Source organism: Spodoptera frugiperda, chromosome 17 (assembly GCF_023101765.2).
Source record: "Spodoptera frugiperda isolate SF20-4 chromosome 17, AGI-APGP_CSIRO_Sfru_2.0, whole genome shotgun sequence".
NCBI lineage: Eukaryota > Metazoa > Arthropoda > Insecta > Lepidoptera > Noctuidae > Spodoptera > Spodoptera frugiperda.
Window position 1 is genome coordinate 6974544 of NC_064228.1, and position 18680 is coordinate 6993223.

At 38.7% G+C, this 18680-nt stretch overlaps 2 protein-coding genes across 6 annotated transcripts in view; both read left to right on the forward strand.

Annotated features, from left to right (window-relative positions):
• LOC118276825 (neural cell adhesion molecule 1) overlaps nt 1–18680 on the forward strand; it is a 181233-nt gene that overhangs the window by 89980 nt on the left and 72573 nt on the right. The gene's annotated exons all lie outside the window — the stretch shown is intronic.
• LOC118276960 (uncharacterized) overlaps nt 1–18680 on the forward strand; it is a 265349-nt gene that overhangs the window by 59274 nt on the left and 187395 nt on the right. The window lies entirely within an intron of this gene.

Here is an 18680-nt window from a genome sequence, read left to right on the forward strand (position 1 = left end):
CCAGTAGATTGTTCCAATCCCTGGCTGCATGGATTAGGAACGTGGATTCGAACCGTTTTTTTTTTTTTTTTTTTTTTTACATTTAATGGGTCGACGTTTGACCGCTATCTCACCTGATGGTAAGTGATGATGCGGCCTACGGTGGAGCACGTCTGCCCATAAGCAACCTATTCACTCGGGCCTTGAAGACACCCAGGTTATACCCATCAGGGAACACAGACTCCGGCAAGGAGTTCCACTCCCTAGCAGTTCGCACAAGGAAGCTTGAAGCGAAACGCTTCGTGCGAGTGGGTGGGATATCTACCATGAAGCGGTGACGCCTCGCCGATTGTCTTGTGGTTCGATGATGAAAAGGACTAGGGGGAATCAAGTTGTGCAATTCCCCCGCACACTCTCCGAAATGTATCCGGTAAAAAACGGAAAGGCTTGCGACCTTGCGCCTGTGTTCAAGGCTTTGAAGCCGGGCCTCCACAAGCGCATCATCGTTGATGAGCTTCTTGGCACGCCTTTCAATGTGTTCGAGCGCATCTAGCTGGCATTTAGCCGAGCCGTCCCAAAGGTGAGAACAGTACTCCATACATGACCGAACCTGCGCTTGGTACAGGCTCAGCAGTTGTTTCGGTGTGAAGTACCGTCTCACCTTCGAGAGGATACCCAACTTCCTACCAGCCAGATGCGCCTTCGACTCTATATAAGAGCCGAAGTTTAGCGTTGGCGATAGAGTTACGCCCAGAAGCTCTAGATGATCCGATATTGGAACGGATACATTTCGGAAAGTAGGAGCCAGCGGAAATTGACTCCGTTTGGCAGAGAATAGACACGCCTGGGTTTTGGTAGCGTTGAACTTGACCAAGTTGGCGTCACCCCAATCGGAGACCGCCTTCAAGGACGAGTTCAACCGTTCGACCATGGATTCTCTTAGAGACTGGATCTGTGTTCCGCTAGTCCGCGCATCGGACACATACCTTTCAACAACTGTGCTGTCATCTGCATACCCAAAGATACCGGGCTTAAGCAGGTCGTTGATGTGCAGCAAAAAGAGCGTTGCTGAAAGTACTGACCCCTGAGGGACTCCGGCGTTGATACCAAATTGGTCAGACGAGCAGCCATCGATGACTACTCGAATTGACCGATCCCTCAGGAAGTCTGCAATCCATCTGCACAGATCAGCGGGAAGTCCATATGCAGGAAGCTTGCCGATAAGGCTGTCGTGCCAAACCCTGTCAAAGGCCTTCGATATATCGAGTGAGACCGCTATTGCCTCCCCGTGCTTCTCTATGGCCTCGCTCCAAATGTGGGTGGCATACGCAAGAAGGTCCCCAGTGGATCGGTTGTGGCGAAACCCATACTGCTGATCGCTGAGGAGGTCGTTACCTTCAAGGTATGCCAGGAGCCTGTTGTTAAGTACACGTTCCATACTCTTACAGAGTATGGACGTGACTGAGATTGGTCGGTAATTGTTAGGGTCGGCACGACTACCTTTTTTGGGCACAGGCTGCACGTTGGCCAGCTTCCATGCAACCGGCACTTGACCAGTCTCCAAGGAAAGTCGAAACAGGCGTGTCAGGATTGGAGACAACTCAGGCGCACAGGTTTTTAAAACCACGGCCGGGATTCCGTCGGGGCCACTGGCCTTGTTCACGTCGAGATTACGCAACGTCTTATACACCTCCTTCTGTCGGATGCGAATTTTCGACATTTTCGTCTCGCATACGTTATTTAGAGAAGGAGGTATAGCGCCACCAGTATCAAGACGTGAAGATTCCGCAAATAGAGAAGCAAACAGGTTTGCCTTCTCTACCGCGGTGTGTGCCAGCGTCCCGTTAGGCCCCAGGAGAGGTGGGAGTGAAGGACGGCAGAAGTTCGATTCAACCGCCTTGGCCAGGGACCAGAATGCTTTACTACCCGCTGGGTAAGAAGCCAGTTTGTTCCCTATTCGGCCAATGTGGTTGAACCGGGCCATCCGTAATGCCTTTTTGCATGACTTGGCAGCCCGGTTATAGGCTCTCTTCCTCTGAAGAGTGTCGTCAGCCCTACGACGCCTGGCATCCGCCCATGCCAAGTATGCCGCATGCTTTCGCGCTTCAGCACGTCTGCAGTCGGCATCGAACCATGGACGAGTCCCACCGAAAGATGTCGCGTCCGAGAATGGAATGTAGTATTCCATGCCCTGACGCAACACCCCTGTTATGGCATCCGCACAAGCTGACGGGTCTTCAGTAGAGAAGCAGACAGGCCGCCAAGGATAGGATGCAAAAAAGGATCGCATCCCATCCCAATCTGCTGACTTGTACCGCCACATCCGCCGAGATCCTCTGGGACAAGGATCCGGTGGGGAGTACGTGGATACGGATTTCACCAGACAGTGGTCAGAGCTACCCAAGGGTGAAGATACTGACACCGAGTAGCTGTCTGGATCAGTTGTCAGCAGAAGGTCTAGGCAGTTGGCAGTGTGCGAGTCGACATCGGGCACCCTTGTGGCCTCCTGGACCAGCTGGGTCAGGCCAAGCGTTAGCGCAAGCTTACGCATTTCCCTCCCAGCATGGTCAGTGCACTGGTATGGGAACAGCCACTCCTGGTGATGGGCGTTAAAGTCCCCCAGTAACACCAACTGGGCCGAAGGGTACCTCTGCCGAGCCGCATCCGCCGTCTCCACAAGGTGCTGCGCTAATCTGGTCGTCTCCAAATCTCCGCTGTGCGACCGGTAGACACAGGCATAGAGGATTTTCTCTATGCCTGTGTCCACCAGTATCCACAAAAACGTTTCGTTCGCACCCAAGGGAAGTCCACACTGTAGGGATGATAGTAAATATAAATACATTAACTGTTCAGTAAAATGGATGAATATAATGAATGAACATGTAGATGAATGAATCACATTGCAAAAAGAACTGTAAAGAAACCGCAATAAGGTAAACAATTACGTTTATCTTGCATTGCGGTTAACTTTACTGAGAATTTTAACTTTTTATTTGAATACTGATTAAGTGATTTTTTCCTGGTTGTGATTCATCTTAATGTTAGCCTCACAGAACATATAAAGAGAGTAGAAATGAAATAGTTCCTGATTTGTATCAGAACGCGTGTCGCCGTTTCTCCCACCCTTTAATTTCACTACAAGCAAGAGACCAATGTCTGAGCGGATTACCCCCACAAATAAATAACACACATTTAAATCTCGAATTTGCTATTGGTTGTCACACAAACGCAATGACTGCATTTGACGTACACTCTAACACGCATAAAAACTCATGTATGCTAGGGCGAGACAAAGGTCGATTGTTGATATCGATAAAATTTAAGTAATCTTGTTTTTGTTTTACAAGTATTGTTGAATATTGTGAAATTGTATTCATGCGAAATAGAAACCAAGTAATAAAAGTAAAATAAATAAAAAATACATAACTGAATTTTAAAACCAATTTTATTACTCAATAAGTTAAAAACAGTAAAAAATAAATAAATCATAGGCACTTTTTAACGTCAAAGCAAATATAATAATATTAATAACGTCTGTCTGTCGGTCAGCCCTCTAGTGAAGCTATTTGCTCGTTCCAAAGTGTAGATTCCTATGGAGAAGATCGAAGATCTGTTCGTTCGATCTTTTTCAATTAGATTCACAATACAATTCTTGATAACATTGCTTTTCTTTGCATCGATTGCTTGAACTATGTGAGAACAATGTAAAACTAATATTCAGTCAAAGCGATAGAAAAAAAACCTTAAGAACAACAAAATTAATACAGTCTGGAGCTGACCAGTCCCAGTTGACAGCGCTCGTTCACCAACATGGCACGTACACCAGCACCGTCCAACTCAACCATGTTGCAGGGAATCGAACGATCCAATGCCCGTGGTACCGCCAGTGAGACCTTTGAGTGAGCATGACAACTCTAAGCTGACACAAATGCATTCTACTAGTCTAATTTAGCTAATTACAGGGCTCTCACATTTACAATAATCTGTATAAAGTACAGAATACATTGAAATAACATGGTTATATTATTTCATTTTTTAAATTTACGAAAGATGATATTTTAAATATCGCCATTTTTAGACAAAAAAACTGGTTTAAAGAGACTAATTTAAAATTTTCTAAAATAAAATCAGTTTACTTACTGAATTACACATTGCGATATTGTGCGGATAAACGCCTAATTTTAAGTTTCTTTTCCCTGACTTTGTTATTATGTAATTATCAACATCGAAATGTTGCGAACGAAATATGCTACATTTAGTAGGAATCCAGGAGCCCATAGTACAGGTTTTCCTAGTTTGGGTTCCTGAATCCCACCACTTGTCATTTCAATTGTTTTAAACCTGGTCGTGTAACTTGCTACATAATTTATTATACTATTAATTATTATATAAGCTTAGTTTTTAAGACCAATGTCTGTATAAATATGGTGGAGATAAAAATATACGCAGTTTCTAATCTGTGTGGTGGAACTTGAAAAAAAAAAAATTAATTCTACCAGTTGTGTCAATCCACAATTTTCTTACACCTAGATCTGTTGGAAACCTAAAACATAATATTAAAATAAATCATATGTCACATTCTATAAAAAAAAAAACATAAAACTCACTCAAAATCTATATTACTAATTAGTCGTAATAAATAATACTTATTATTTAAATTATAAAGTGTGCTATTGATTATAATAGACTGTATCATAGTAACAATCGACATTGATTACAAATTTACCCAACACTATCGATGTCATAGATTTTGTGGAAATGAGCTTTTGTTTCGGTACTCGGGACTCTCGCAATGGACGTCATACATTGCGCGATTGCTCACGTAGTGCAAGATTGTACTCATCTATCGCAAGCAATGTATTACTATTAGTCTGCTTGCGATTATATCGTTTATGTCTATAAATTTCATAATACTAATGTTATAATTACAAATATCACACGTATTTTTATGTTTTTGGACTTACCGCTGAAAAGAAATTCCTTCTCGTGCTATGCTACACACCTGGCTTCTTTTCCGACACGTTATAATAGCGCAAGACGGCATAATATAATATTTTTGCGGAGATACGTACGCTGTCAAAACATGACAGCGATTGCTAGCCGGTAAGTATGAACATTCGAGCGTTATGACAGCGGTATGCACGTTCGTTCGCACCCTCGGCGCGCGTGGCCCGCCCACAAGGCCAATCCAGTCTCTTTCTTTTATCCATGGTTAGCCTCTAGAGCCATTGATGAATGGCCTGGGTTTGTACTGAGATCTGAAAATGAAAGCTGGTTTCAACTATAAGACTTTTCTATGTATGAATGTGTCAATTTCCCAGAAGAAATTTGGGCAATAATTTTGATAATACCAATAGAGTAGTTTCCTAAGTCCAAAATAAATTATTTTTACATTTCGATGCAATAAAATGTCCCAAAATAATCGTACTTTCATTCAATAACTTGATGAATATACTTAATTTTTATGTTGTTTGCGTTTGACTGAACCGATTTTGATGCGGCAATAGATGAGGGATGGCAAGAGAATTGCAAGAGATGCGATTACAGCATAGTATTTTTTAGACTCAGGAAAAGGTTTTGCCTCAAAGACCCATCAGACCACCATAGATGGGGCCCAGTAGGGCAAATGCCTGATCCGGAGCTGCGGACTGCCTAGCGGGTTTACCGGGGCTCCGGCTCGAAAAGCAGGAGTAGGAACGGGGTGGTTTTTAGTCAGTAAGAGTTTGACACTCCCTCTCACCTCGCCCAAGGCGGGAGAAGTCATTGGATGATGTTCCTCCTTCAAAAAAAGGGGTATAAACAATAACTAAGAAAATCGAAGGCAGATTCTTCTTTAAAAAAATATACCTATGTATAAGTTTATTACTCGTATCTATGTACAATCAGATTTTATATAGCTTCCTATCTATTCTGTATCTACATTACTCACGGGTAAAACCCTATATAAAAGAAATCTCGGTCAGGAGTTCAACGTCCTATCTTTTTTTGGAGCAAATGTAAATTGTTTTTCATCAATTTTTTTTCTCTATTCGCACACGTAGAGTATAAATATTTGTGTTGGATCATTATTATTGTATGTCTGTCTGGATGTTTGGATGTAGGTTAGTGAGTTCTTGAGTTCGTGAGTTCGTGAGTTCTTTTACAGATTTAGACATGTAAATAATTTGTGGTTGGGTTTTTTATTGTAACCTGATTCTGGAATGAGTGTGATTGGTTTTTTGGTTTAGTTTCAAAGAGTATATTATTTTGTTTATGTGGATTCGTTGATTAGTTGTTTGAGTGTTTGCAAATGTCTGGGTAAGGAATTACGGTTTAATTTTTTTGGGTCGTTCACATTTTTGTCCTAATATGTTTCTATGAGGTTATTTAAAAACAATGAGGATGAGAGACATAGAGAGACAGAGAGAGAGAGAGAGAGAAAGAAAGAGAAAGAGAAAGAGAAAGAGAAAGAGAAAGAGAAAGAGAAAGAGAAAGAGAAAGAGAAAGAGAAAGAGAAAGAGAAAGAGAAAGAAAGAAAGAGAAAGAGAAAGATAAAAAGAAAGAGAAAGAGAAAGAGAAAGAGAAAGAGAAAGAGAAAGAGAAAGAGAAAGAGAAAGAGAAAGAGAAAGAGAAAGAGAAAATAGAAAGAGAAAGAGAAAGAGAAAGAGAAAGAGAGAGAGATGCCCAATTAACAGGATTTTATAGTCCTGTATTTTTTTCAAAACGGTCTAAGTTTTAATAAATTTAATAAATCCTGATTTCTCTTTTAACATAAAACAGGATTAATTTAAATTATATTAAGGGGCCTCATTGAGGTTATAATTTACTTACCTATTGACTTTGTAACCTCTATTAATACTTACTTTTAACATATTTGCTTACCACATAACAATCTTTATTTAACACAATTATGATCGAACTTAAAAAAAACCAATAAGAAACACCCACATACGTAAAAGATTCCACATAAACCTCAGTTAATGTGAGATTTCAACGCGAAACTGCAATCTAAAATAATGTTACTATTGGTTGCTTGCCAAACACAAACAACACATAATTGTATGTACACAATTTTAAACACAAACGATTTCGTCTATACATCTAAATATTTTGTTCAAGACCGCCAATAACTAGTTTTGAACAAAAACAATAGTCATTCAGTTGTGCTTTTCCACCAGATGTGCTATGTATGCTATGCTACGAAGATGTAATTGGTAAGCTGTGAAATTATGTGACCGTTTCCACTGATACTAAGCTTTGTAGCTGTGCGAGCAAGATGCGCAGCTCGAGTATGCGATGTATAGATTGTAGTCACTTATAGTACATATCCATAGCACGCAACTTTCTATATACAAAACGTAGCTTAGCTGAGTCCGTTTCCACTAGTGCTAACCTTTGTGTACCAATGAATATGATTGGTGGAAGCCAAACGCATCCACCTATATACTATCCAATGCGGGATGGCGATATCAAACTTATAATTAGAAACTATAAGCCCAGGTTTCCTCACGATGTTTTCCTTTACCGTTTGTCAGTGGTGTCTAAATAATCTTAGAAACTACATATAACTCGGAAAAAGTTACATTAGTACTTGCCGTTGGTAGGTTTCAGACCCTCATGCATGAGAAGCAGGCGTCTTAAACCTTCAGGCCACCACGAGATTTTTAGAGAGCAAATCGGTCTCTGTCAATGTAGTATCTTTTGGACTCTTATGACACCCGTGGTAAGAAACAAGGTGGTAAATGAGGTCTTAAACCTCCAGACCACCATGACATATATTGCTAAACAAAACCTAATAATTTCCAGATCACCCAGTTAGAAAGAGCCTATAGAACTAATGTGGTTACTGACACTATCGCCTATCGACACTCCATAGACACCTGCCCCCATAACTCCCAAAGACCTAGTTACCTAGCCCTATATTTAAATGGGGGTAACAGCACGGGAATGAATCCGTTAACTAGTATAGGATAGGTTAATTTTATTGCTTGTTTATTAAACTAATGAGAGTTTGGTATCTACGAGTATAAAGTGAATAAATAAACATGTTAAGTTATATTTATTTTTGTAATTGGTTTAATTTGTTTAAGATTTACCATTACAGGTGAAATTTTGTGGCTGTTTATGTCTGTGTCTTATAGGATTTGTGTTATTAGGGCAAAATAATTAATGGTTTAGTCCTAATATCTAGTTTATTCATTAAATCTGGATTCAGTTAATGTTATTCTATTTAGTTGAACTAATTAAAGTGTTACTTGTTATTTTGATACTTATTTTAGATTGACCTGCTATTTGGAATTCTATTTACTTTAGTATTATTTGGATTGAAAAGTAACTGTTTCGATTTAAAGAGTTGAATGGGAACAAGCTGTAAAGGTGTTGATTGAAACTAAAGTTACCTATATTAATCCCTGCCGGGAATTCGAACCTAGCCTTCTCAATAAACAACGTGTCCACTATCAAAGGGTCGGGTGAGTGTATAACACACCCATTGTTCAATAGTTATTAATTCCATGTAATAGGGGTGAGTTAATGTCGGTCACCGGTCAAAATAGGGGGAGTGAAAAAACAGTAAAAGTTCGAAAGCAAAAAGGTTTTAATTGTCCCACTTTTGTGAATTAAAACGTCGATGGGATTTAAATAAATCTTCCTGGCAGTTGTTTTAAAAGTGTCATGTAATAGAAGAGGCTTTTTAAACTGCTACTACCTAGCGGGTTTACCGGGGCTCTGGCTCGAAAAGCAGGAGAAGGAACGGGGTGGTTTTTAGTCAGTAAGAGTCTGACACTCCCTCTCGCCTCACCCAAGGCGAGAAAAGTCAATGGATGATGTTCCCCCATGGAAAAAAATCTGCTTTGACTATGAATCAAACAACAAAGACCTATCAGGGTGCTTTTCCACCAGAGATGTGCTATGTTACGTTGCTGTGGATGCATTTGGCTTCCACCATATTCATTGGTACATAAAGCTTAGCACTGGTGGAAATGGACTCAGCTTGCCTATGTTTTTTATATGGAAAGATGTGTTCTATGGATGGCTTCCCTACTATCGATACATAGTTCACTACTACATAGTACTCAATTCGACTATCATTTGCATTAGGTATTTGTCTGTTTTTTAGATTTTACGATATCCTAGTGGGCGGATATTACTTCACCAGAAACTGATTACAGCCAAACTAAATAAACTCGAATTACATTGAAACATTCACATAATATGCCAATTGCATTCCTAGACTATATTCCTACATTCGATACAGAATGTTTAAATAAACAAAACCAGAATTATAGTAACATACATACAACATAAACTGAATTATATGTTTTCATAGAAAATCGTGTGGATTTGAGTATAGATTCATGAACAAGACTAGCTTTTGCTTCGTAGTGTAGTGGTTGGATGCGTAGAGCTGAAGATTGAGCTCAGTGGCGTGCTATTAAATTGGAGAGGCCTATGTCCAGCAGTGGATGAGAACAGGTTGATGATGATGATGAAACCTAAGTGAATCCAGCCCAGAATTCTGTTCTTAAACTGATTATAATAAAAAGAGTAACCTTGGCGTTTCTTGCTCGTTCTTCTCCATAATAATATATACTTTGTTACACTTACATCTCAAAGTAGTCTTTTTAGGGTGGATGATCATCCAATGATATATGACTAAAAATCACCCCGTTTCCACTCCTGCTTTTCGAGCTGGAACCCGGTAACCCGCTAGGCAGTCCGCAGCTCCGGGACCTCAAAGTAGCAGTAGACACGTATCGTATCATACACAGACACACAAACCAACAAACACTTTCAAATCTATATTTTTAAGTATAGGTACATACATCCTGAAATACACTATTTTCATAGAAAATCATGTGCTAAGTGGATTTGTATATGGATTTATGTACATGATTTATTGAATCAGTCCGTTCTTGACACACATACCGACAGACAGACATCTGTTGTATGTGCATTTTATAAGCCGTCGTGTATTGCAATTGTTTGTGTAATATCAAGCTGATGTTTGTAAAAGAGGTTGGTAGGACTACGTTTAAAAATTCACACATGTGTTTTAATGGCAATTCTTTGAAATTCGAAAAAGCAAATTATATATATTTTTTTAAAAGTACACATTAGTACTTAGTAGCGCGCCTCAAAGAGCCAGACCACTACAGATGGGGCCCAGTAGGGCTGATGCCCGATTCAAAGCTGCGGACAACGTAACAAGTTACCATAGCTCTGGCGCAAAGCAGGAGAAGGAACGGGGTGGGTTGTAGTCAGTAAGAGTCTGACACACTCCCTCTTGCCTCGCTTTAAGCAGGAGAAGTCATTGGATGATTTTCCCCCTTAAAAAAGTACCCAGTTGACAATTATTGTCAAATTCGTCATTGAAGATCGCAAGACAGGCTTTGGCACCAGCTTCTCATGTTAGCAAGATATCGAAACGAATAATAAACATTGTCAATATATCCCTTAAACAAAAAAAGGGTGTGATAGTATTATAACATCACTATTAAAACAATAAATGAATTGTATATCTTAATCAATATCTTTCTATGACAAGACAATAGTAAAATAATCCATTAGTTCAGTCTATAAAACTTAATTGATTTACAAAGAGTCAGTAATTTCGAATTTGGGGTCCAATTTCAAACTTGACCCCATAAAGAGGTCAAGCTGCCCAGTGGTCCGAAACGACATGTGCTTGGACAAAAAATGTTCCGTTACTATAGGGCTAGGGGGACCATCAGTTTGGGGAAATTATTTTTTGGACAATGCGTGGTGGTTGTTTTTGAAAAGGATTTTTATACATGAAAAATTGGTTAATTGTGGTTTTGACTAAGAAATTCTAGGTTCATACCTAGAATGGATTAAACCAGGGCAGTGGTTCATAACTTTCAATGTAAAACATTTAATCAAATACATCAAAACTAAGATTAAGTTATAAAATTGCGCAACAAATACCTACGCATGCACAAGTAGCGGCAGTGCACACATCTCTAGCACCCACAGTAACCATTCAGAGCCTTTCAATCGATTCCTATCGTAATGAGTGGGAAGTTAGTTTATAACCTAACTAAGTTTATTGTTGGTATTGAAAGTTTGTAGTTATTAAGTTAAAATTTAGTTGTTCAAGTTATTATTTATGTCTTGTGCCTACAAAATGATGTGAATCTATAGAAAACTTGTGACAACCGTTGACATCGTTCACTAAATTTACGGTCCACTGCTTTTTTTGAGGGCGTAAATCATCCAATGACTTCACCCACCTTTTTTTATGTCGCGTGACGTCACTTCTAGGTAAATTTTATACATAGAAATTACGTTTTTGCTCCTACTCCTTTGTACTATGTCTAAAATTTTTTCGCTACTTTCAACTGACGGACTAAATAGATTTCTAATTTTCATACCACGTCAACATCCCTATTACGTCTACTGTCTACTCTATATCATCTCCTAATAGTTTATTTTCTTGTTTCAGGTAAGAACAGTCTCGCATCATCAGCCATCAGACTGGATACATTAATATCTTTATTGGCTTCACGCTCGACTTGCGGTGGGTGTGTTCACAGTTCCAGCTCAATTATTGGTAATATCGCTTTGTCGCCTGTACCGACAAGGTTATTAACCTTGATAGGTGACTTGATTAAAGGGTGAGTAGGATTAGAGGTCCTTATGAAAGAGGTTTTCTTGATTCTCGGTACTTCAGAAATGAAGAGAAAAATATTGTGAGTGCATGTATTCTGTGGGCTGTTTGCCAAATGTAATTTTGGATTCTGAATGAAACATTGGAAAATCTAGTGGCTATTTGCTTGTAATTAAAAGACATATCACACTTTAACGGCACCGCTTTAACCCAGCAATAAACGTGTCATTTAAATTTGAACATTAAATCTTATGTCGTATGATACATTTCATAACATCAATACAAAAAACGCTGCAAGCGCACGGTCCGCACGCTGACAGCGCGCTTACAGCATTTTTATCATTAATTGTATATACAGTGATGTTATTTGTACCATGCAAAGATTAAAACCAAAACCTATCTACTAAAATATCGAATGCATTGTCCAATGTTTAGCTTTATTCAGAAACTCTTTATAAAGCCCAGCCCTGAATCTTTCCTCACATTTGGTAGCCCTACAAACAATTTGTAAAACGTCTCTTTATTTTGGTAGTTCCAAGTTTTTGTTGCATTCTCTTCGTTTGTCGGTCAGACCGGGAAACGAGTGCTTATTTAAGTTGTACTTTATACCATTTTGGGGTAAGCAGAATACTTGCCGGTACCAAATTCAGTGGTAATGTTGTTTCATGGTTATTCCTGGTTATTTTTATTTTATGATGTTCATAATGGAAGTGAGTTTTTTGGTTGTTATGTACTGGACAAATTGTTTTTTGATTTTTATTGATTGTCTTGTTCGTTCGCGTCCTGAGTAGGTCAAAGTGATGTATGAATGCATTTGTCTCGTTCTGTGAACAGTTAAAGCTGGGTTCTTTGTAGCTCGTGTTATTACAGACTTTATTATTGCTGTTGTAATGATTAGTGGGACTACCCATAGCTTTTAGGTTAGTGGCTAAAAAGGTACTTTTTTGACTGCCTCGTTGGTCGAGTGGTCGCAAGTGTGACTGCCGAACAAGAGGTCTCGGGTTCGATTCCCGGGTCGGGCAAAGTATTACTGGCCATTTTTCGGTTTTTCGAAAATTTCTCAATAGTAGCACGGAGTCTGGAATTGCTCAGTCTGCTCAGTATATGGCAGACCACTGAACAAAATGCTAGAACCTACGTTAATATAGAAAATTCTGAAAATTTTAAGTAAATTATTAATCTTTGAGTTTTAATACCCAAAGGCGCCAGAAGATGTCACTATACTCAGTCCAATTTTACTAAGAAGATATTAATTTATTTTCTACATCAAGTGTCCTATATCTCTGCCTATCCCCGCCTCGTACATAACGCGATAATACCAACACATGACAAGTCTGTAACGTCCCATAAAGAGAGGAAATCAACAGGCGGCTCGCAGAAAGTGTCTGACCTAATTTGTGTCGAGTTTATCTTTTGGAGTCTTATTTCAATGTTGTACGACACGTCATTAGTGAAATGGGGATGATACGATACGGTATTATTAACACATTGAACGCCGTAGTGGTCACAGGTGACCGACGATAGCGGAGGATTTGTCTTCAACAGTTTTCTATTGGCAGTCAAAGACTTAAAGAATCATTTATTTTTTTGTTTTAAATTATATATTTGTGGTTTGTAATATTCTAGCTTCTGCCAGCGGCTTCGCCCACGTTCCCGTGGGTTAAAAAGTATCCTATCATCCAAGTCAGCTCATACCCTGTCTGTATACTAAATTTTATATTAATCACACTACAAAGTTTGTTCCTTTGGATGGTGGTCCGCCAAACGCTACTCAACTTTAAGACGCTCTCAATGCTCTCAAATGTAGTTCTGTCACTATCGATTCTTTATAAAATGACAGAGATAGCACGTTATTTAAATACCACTTAAAATTAGGTAGCTTTGAGTATTCGGGCGTAAGACATACAAACATACATACACACGTAATTTCACTATGAATGAACAATGTGAACACGCAGACGCTTGCCCAACGCGTCTAACGTTACAGCACAGCACATGTGCAGTATACGAGTATAATATAAATTATTTCAGGATCCACGCCAACCGGCGCGCGCGCATGAATCGGCCGCTATTTTCTAACAAGTATTGTATTTGTACTGAATGTGGTTATGTTATGTAATGGTGATGTTTAATTGGTTGTAAGGATAATAGCCAAGTATCCAAGTATGGTGATTCGATGCCTTGATCAAGCGTGGTGATTAATCCTAATTCCTTTTTACGTGTAAAAGAGGCAATTTTTCAGCAGTGCGCCAGTTTTAGGCGGCTAATGATGATGATGATGACGGTGATTCTTGAATGTGGTACTTATTTCTTTTTTAATTCTGATTTCTATAATATAAATATAAGTCGGGTTTTCTTTCCTGACGGTATAATTCCAGAACGCTTAAACCGATTTAAACGGTTTTGCATTCGTTGGAAAGGACTCGGGCTTCGCGAGGTTAAAGCAAAGAGCATTCACAAAAAAATTAAGAGAAATGCAGGAAATCTGGGAAAATCATTGGCGGCGAAACGGAGTTCGCAGGGTTTGCTAGTCTTCTATAATAATGGGTAATAAGTTAGGAATTTTGGCAGTTGGTTCCCACATCCTGTTATGACAAAATTTTATTGAATGACTAAATGTTTATGATAGATATATTTACTAAGCTTCTTTCAGTTTCATTGAGAGGAGATCTGTGTCTGGTGAATCTCTTAAATTCTCTATCGTATGTAAAAATTAACGTCTTGTGGCTAAAATAGTTATGATGATGAAATCTCCTAATAATTTTATTAGAGTTTAATATTGGGTATTTTAGGGATTAATAGAAATTTTATTTTGTGGTATATCTAAGCCGGTAAACGAGCTGGCGGATCACCTTATGGTAAGCAATCGCCACCCATGGACACCTGAAACACCAGGGCTTTTGGTTGTTAGGAATTCAAGGGTTGTTGGAAAATCGGAGATCGGGAAGGGGATAATTGGGTCCCCGATAACCCCACTCACACAACGAAACACAACGCAAGCGTTATTTCACGTCGGTTTTCTGTGAGGCTGTGGTATCACACCAGTATAGCCGGCCCATTCGTGCCGAAGCATGGCTCTACCACACTTACTATTAGATAATATTTTTGGGTAAACCATATAGATCTTATTTGTTAAATAAATACAAACACAATCATCTTTCTTTATAACAAATATTACTCACCAAAATTTCAAAAGCTAAGCAAATATAGCTGATTTTAAATATTTAGTCATCCAATAAAATTTCGTACAAATATTTGTATGTGCTCATAAAACGGTCTGAAAGACTATGTTTACATAACCTTGGCTGTATTGCATACAGGATGCGTTGTGTATAGCTGTAAAATAACAAAATTGGTTGCCATGGTGACGTGTGAAGTGTAATTTGGGACTAGGGATGGGGTATTGTCGATAGTTAGTTAGTTAGTGTCGATATAATAATAATAATGAAATAATTACTTTTTAGTTTTACAAAGGAAGATTTATGCATGTACCTTATGTAGTTTCTTACTCGTTCTTGTCCATAGGAATCTACACTTTGAAAACAGCAAATAGAGGTCAAGAGGACTGACCGACTGACAGACATTTTTTTTTTAATATTGTAATATTTGCTTTGACATTCTAAATTGCCTTCCCAGTCTATTTGAAATAAATAATTTTGACTTTGTAATAAGCATTTTCATGGTAGTCAATTGGATTTCAAGTTTTTAGTACCTTTTTGTCTGTGTCTCATCTCGTGTCAATTGTAGACAGTTCGCAAGAGCTCTTGGAACTAATCATCGAGTTTTAAAGATTTCCGATTGCTCCGATCTAGAATCATATATCGGGGTTTTTACACAATACTCATCGTCCCAATTTTCTAGACATTTCAAAAATAATAAACACCCGACGATGATTGAATTAGTTGATGTTTCTTCAAATTCTCAGAAAAATAAAAACATAAAAGCATCACTCACGAAATGCACTCTCCAAAATCAACAACACGGATCTTTCAAAAATAATTCAATATTGAAAATAACGTTGCAATCAACGCTTCCATTACATAGTGCAACGTCACGCCTTTTATCCCCAAAGGGGTAGGCAGAGGTGCACATTACGGCACGTAATGCCGCTATACAATGTAAACCCACATTTCACCATTTGTGTTATAAGTCCCATGTAATAGGGTGTGAGTCTATTGCCATATACTGGACACAATTTCAGATTCCGTGCTACTACTGAGAAATTTTCGAAAAACCGAAATGGCCCAGTAATACTTTTATCGGCCGGGGAATCGAACCCGAGACCTCTTGTCGGTCAGTCGTACTTACAACCACTCGACCAATGAGACAGTCGGAATTTTCTTTAAATTCGCGGAAAAATATAAACAAAACAGCATCACTCACGAAATGCACATTTTAAAATCAACACGGATCTTTCAAAAATAATTCGGCATCGAAAATAAAGTTGCAATCAACGCTTCCATTACATAGTACAACGTCACGCCTTTTATCCCCGAAGGGGTAGGCAGAGATGCACATTAAAGCAGGTAATGCCGCTATACAATGTACACTCACTTTTCACGATTTGTGTTATAAGTCCCATGTAATAGGGGATGAGCCTATTGCCATATACTGGACACAATTCCAGACTCCGTGCTACTACTGAGAAATTTTCCATAAACCGAAAAAAGCCCAGCAATACTTGCCCGACCCAGGAATCGAACCCGAGACCCCTTGTTCCCCCTTGCAGGAATTTATGCCTTGGAGGCAGTCGAAATTTATGCCTTGGAAGCAGTCGGAATGCCTTGGAGGCAGTCGGAATTTTCTTTAAATTCTCAGAAAATATAAAAAACGAAAAACCATCACTCACGAAATTCACATTTTAAAATCAACACGGATCTTTCAAAAATAATTCAGCATCGAAAATAACATTGCAATCAACGATTCCATTACATAAACACCACAATATCATTGAAATCGCAATGCGCAAAACATCAGTTTTTATTGCTTCATAAAAGCCGATAATCAGTCGTTATTTTAACGTTTCGTTTATAGTTATCCGTTGCGCGAAACGGTTATTTCTCATATGGCAGAATGCCAGTGTCTTCGGAGATTAATTCCCGGACTATGTGTATTTGTAAATGACATGAGATCATGATTTTGGATTTTGTCTTTTTAGCCAACGTTTATGAGACGTCCTGCAGTCTCGTTCAGATATTTTTAATTATAGAATCATTGAAGGAAACTGAGAATATGTCAGTGTTACTTCTGGTATTTGACATTAGACGTTTATCATTTTTAACTTAATCTGTTCGATAGATAAGACATTGAAAACGGTTACACACGTTTTTATTTTAGTCCTTATAAGATGGGTATATTTTTCAAAAAGTTTATTAACAGGAAATCACTTACAAAAGCCCTTTATTATAAAACTCAGAAATATTCAATTCAAATATTCAAACTCGTGATTAGAACAGTTATCTATGAAATTGACATTGACATTCGACAAATTATGTCAAACACACTTACGTCATATTGACATTTAATTTTCTGTTCGCTCGTTCGAAATGCGTTTAAACACCATCTATCTAAGGGCTTGGGAATTTCATTCATTTCTGTTTGCGACCACTCAACAAGGCATTCTCTCTCAATTATGGAAAGATAAACATTCGATTCCGTTTACCATTAAAATTCAATTCACCCACATTTTTCTATTCAAACAATCATGGGAATTTTGAATAAAAAATCGACAAAAACAAATAAACAATACTCTATTACCGGCCGTTTGGTGCTAAAGTAAATTGTTTTGTTATAAAAATAGTATAAAAATGTGATGCGCGGTGTGTGTGTGTAATGAGTGTGTAGAGTAGTGTGAGAATCAGAGATTTAATGCCGTTTTTGGTTGCCATTGTTATTTATTTTGGTCTTGGTGACGTGAAATTAACTGTAGATTACTTTTAGTAAGTTGGTGTGAACTATAATATTACCTATGGGCAAAATCATCCAATGATTTCTTTAACCTTGGGCGAGGCAAGAGGGAGTGTCCAGACTTACTGACTAAAAACCACTCCGTTCCATCTCTTGCTTTTCGAGCTCGAGCCCCGTTAACCCGCTAGCAAAGCTGGCCATTGTCAGCAAACACAATTCGGTTTTTGGATAAAACTAATTGGCTCATTAGGTAAAACTCATATGATTAGAGATCGCTTTTAGAAACAGGAGATAGGATAAAAGTGGAACTACAAGAAAGAGTTACGACTAATACTATTTTCTTCTCAATAACATAATCAAAATTTCAATTGCATTACGCTCATAATTTCTGGACTATTCATAAACTTTTTAAAGCGAATAATCGAATTAAAAAGGTCTTTCTCTGTCCCATAACCCTACTCTACACAACGACCATATGCGTGCAAAGGAATGCATTTTACTCCGAGTCGAGTCCAACACTTGTGTTAACGGAATAACGCCATATTTATATAGGTAAGCACGCATGTAATTACATGCCAGACTGGTTCTTTTCGGTATCGGAACATTGAAGCTTAAGTTAAGGTTAAAATGCTGTCATTTTAACCTAAACTTAAGCTTCATATATCATATTCATATAAGTGTGAGAGAGCCATGCTTCGGCACGAAGGGGCCGGCTCGAACGGAGTGATACCACGGCCTCATCGAAAACTGACGTGAAACAATGATTGCGTTGTGTGAGTGAGGTTACCGGAGGCCCAATTCCCCCTTCCCAATCTTCCTAATCCCCCGATTCCCCAACAACCCTCAAATTCCTAACCCCAAAAGGCCGGCAACGCACTTGTAAAGCCTCTGGTGTTTTAAGTGTCCATGGGCGGCGACGAATGCTTACCATCAGGCGATACAACTGCTCATGTTCCATAAAATAAAAATATAAAACATGAGTTTAATGCGGCACTTAATCTAACACAGAAACACATGGCATCTATAGATTTATTTAAACCACAATAACAAATGAGGATTACCATCTTAGAAGCACGTTTTATTAAAATCTAGGTTTCCATGCCATAGCCTAGGCAGGTCATTATTTTACGCCTTATATGGAGCCGTGATATAAATTATAGTGAACTAGAATCAATTATGTGGAAAA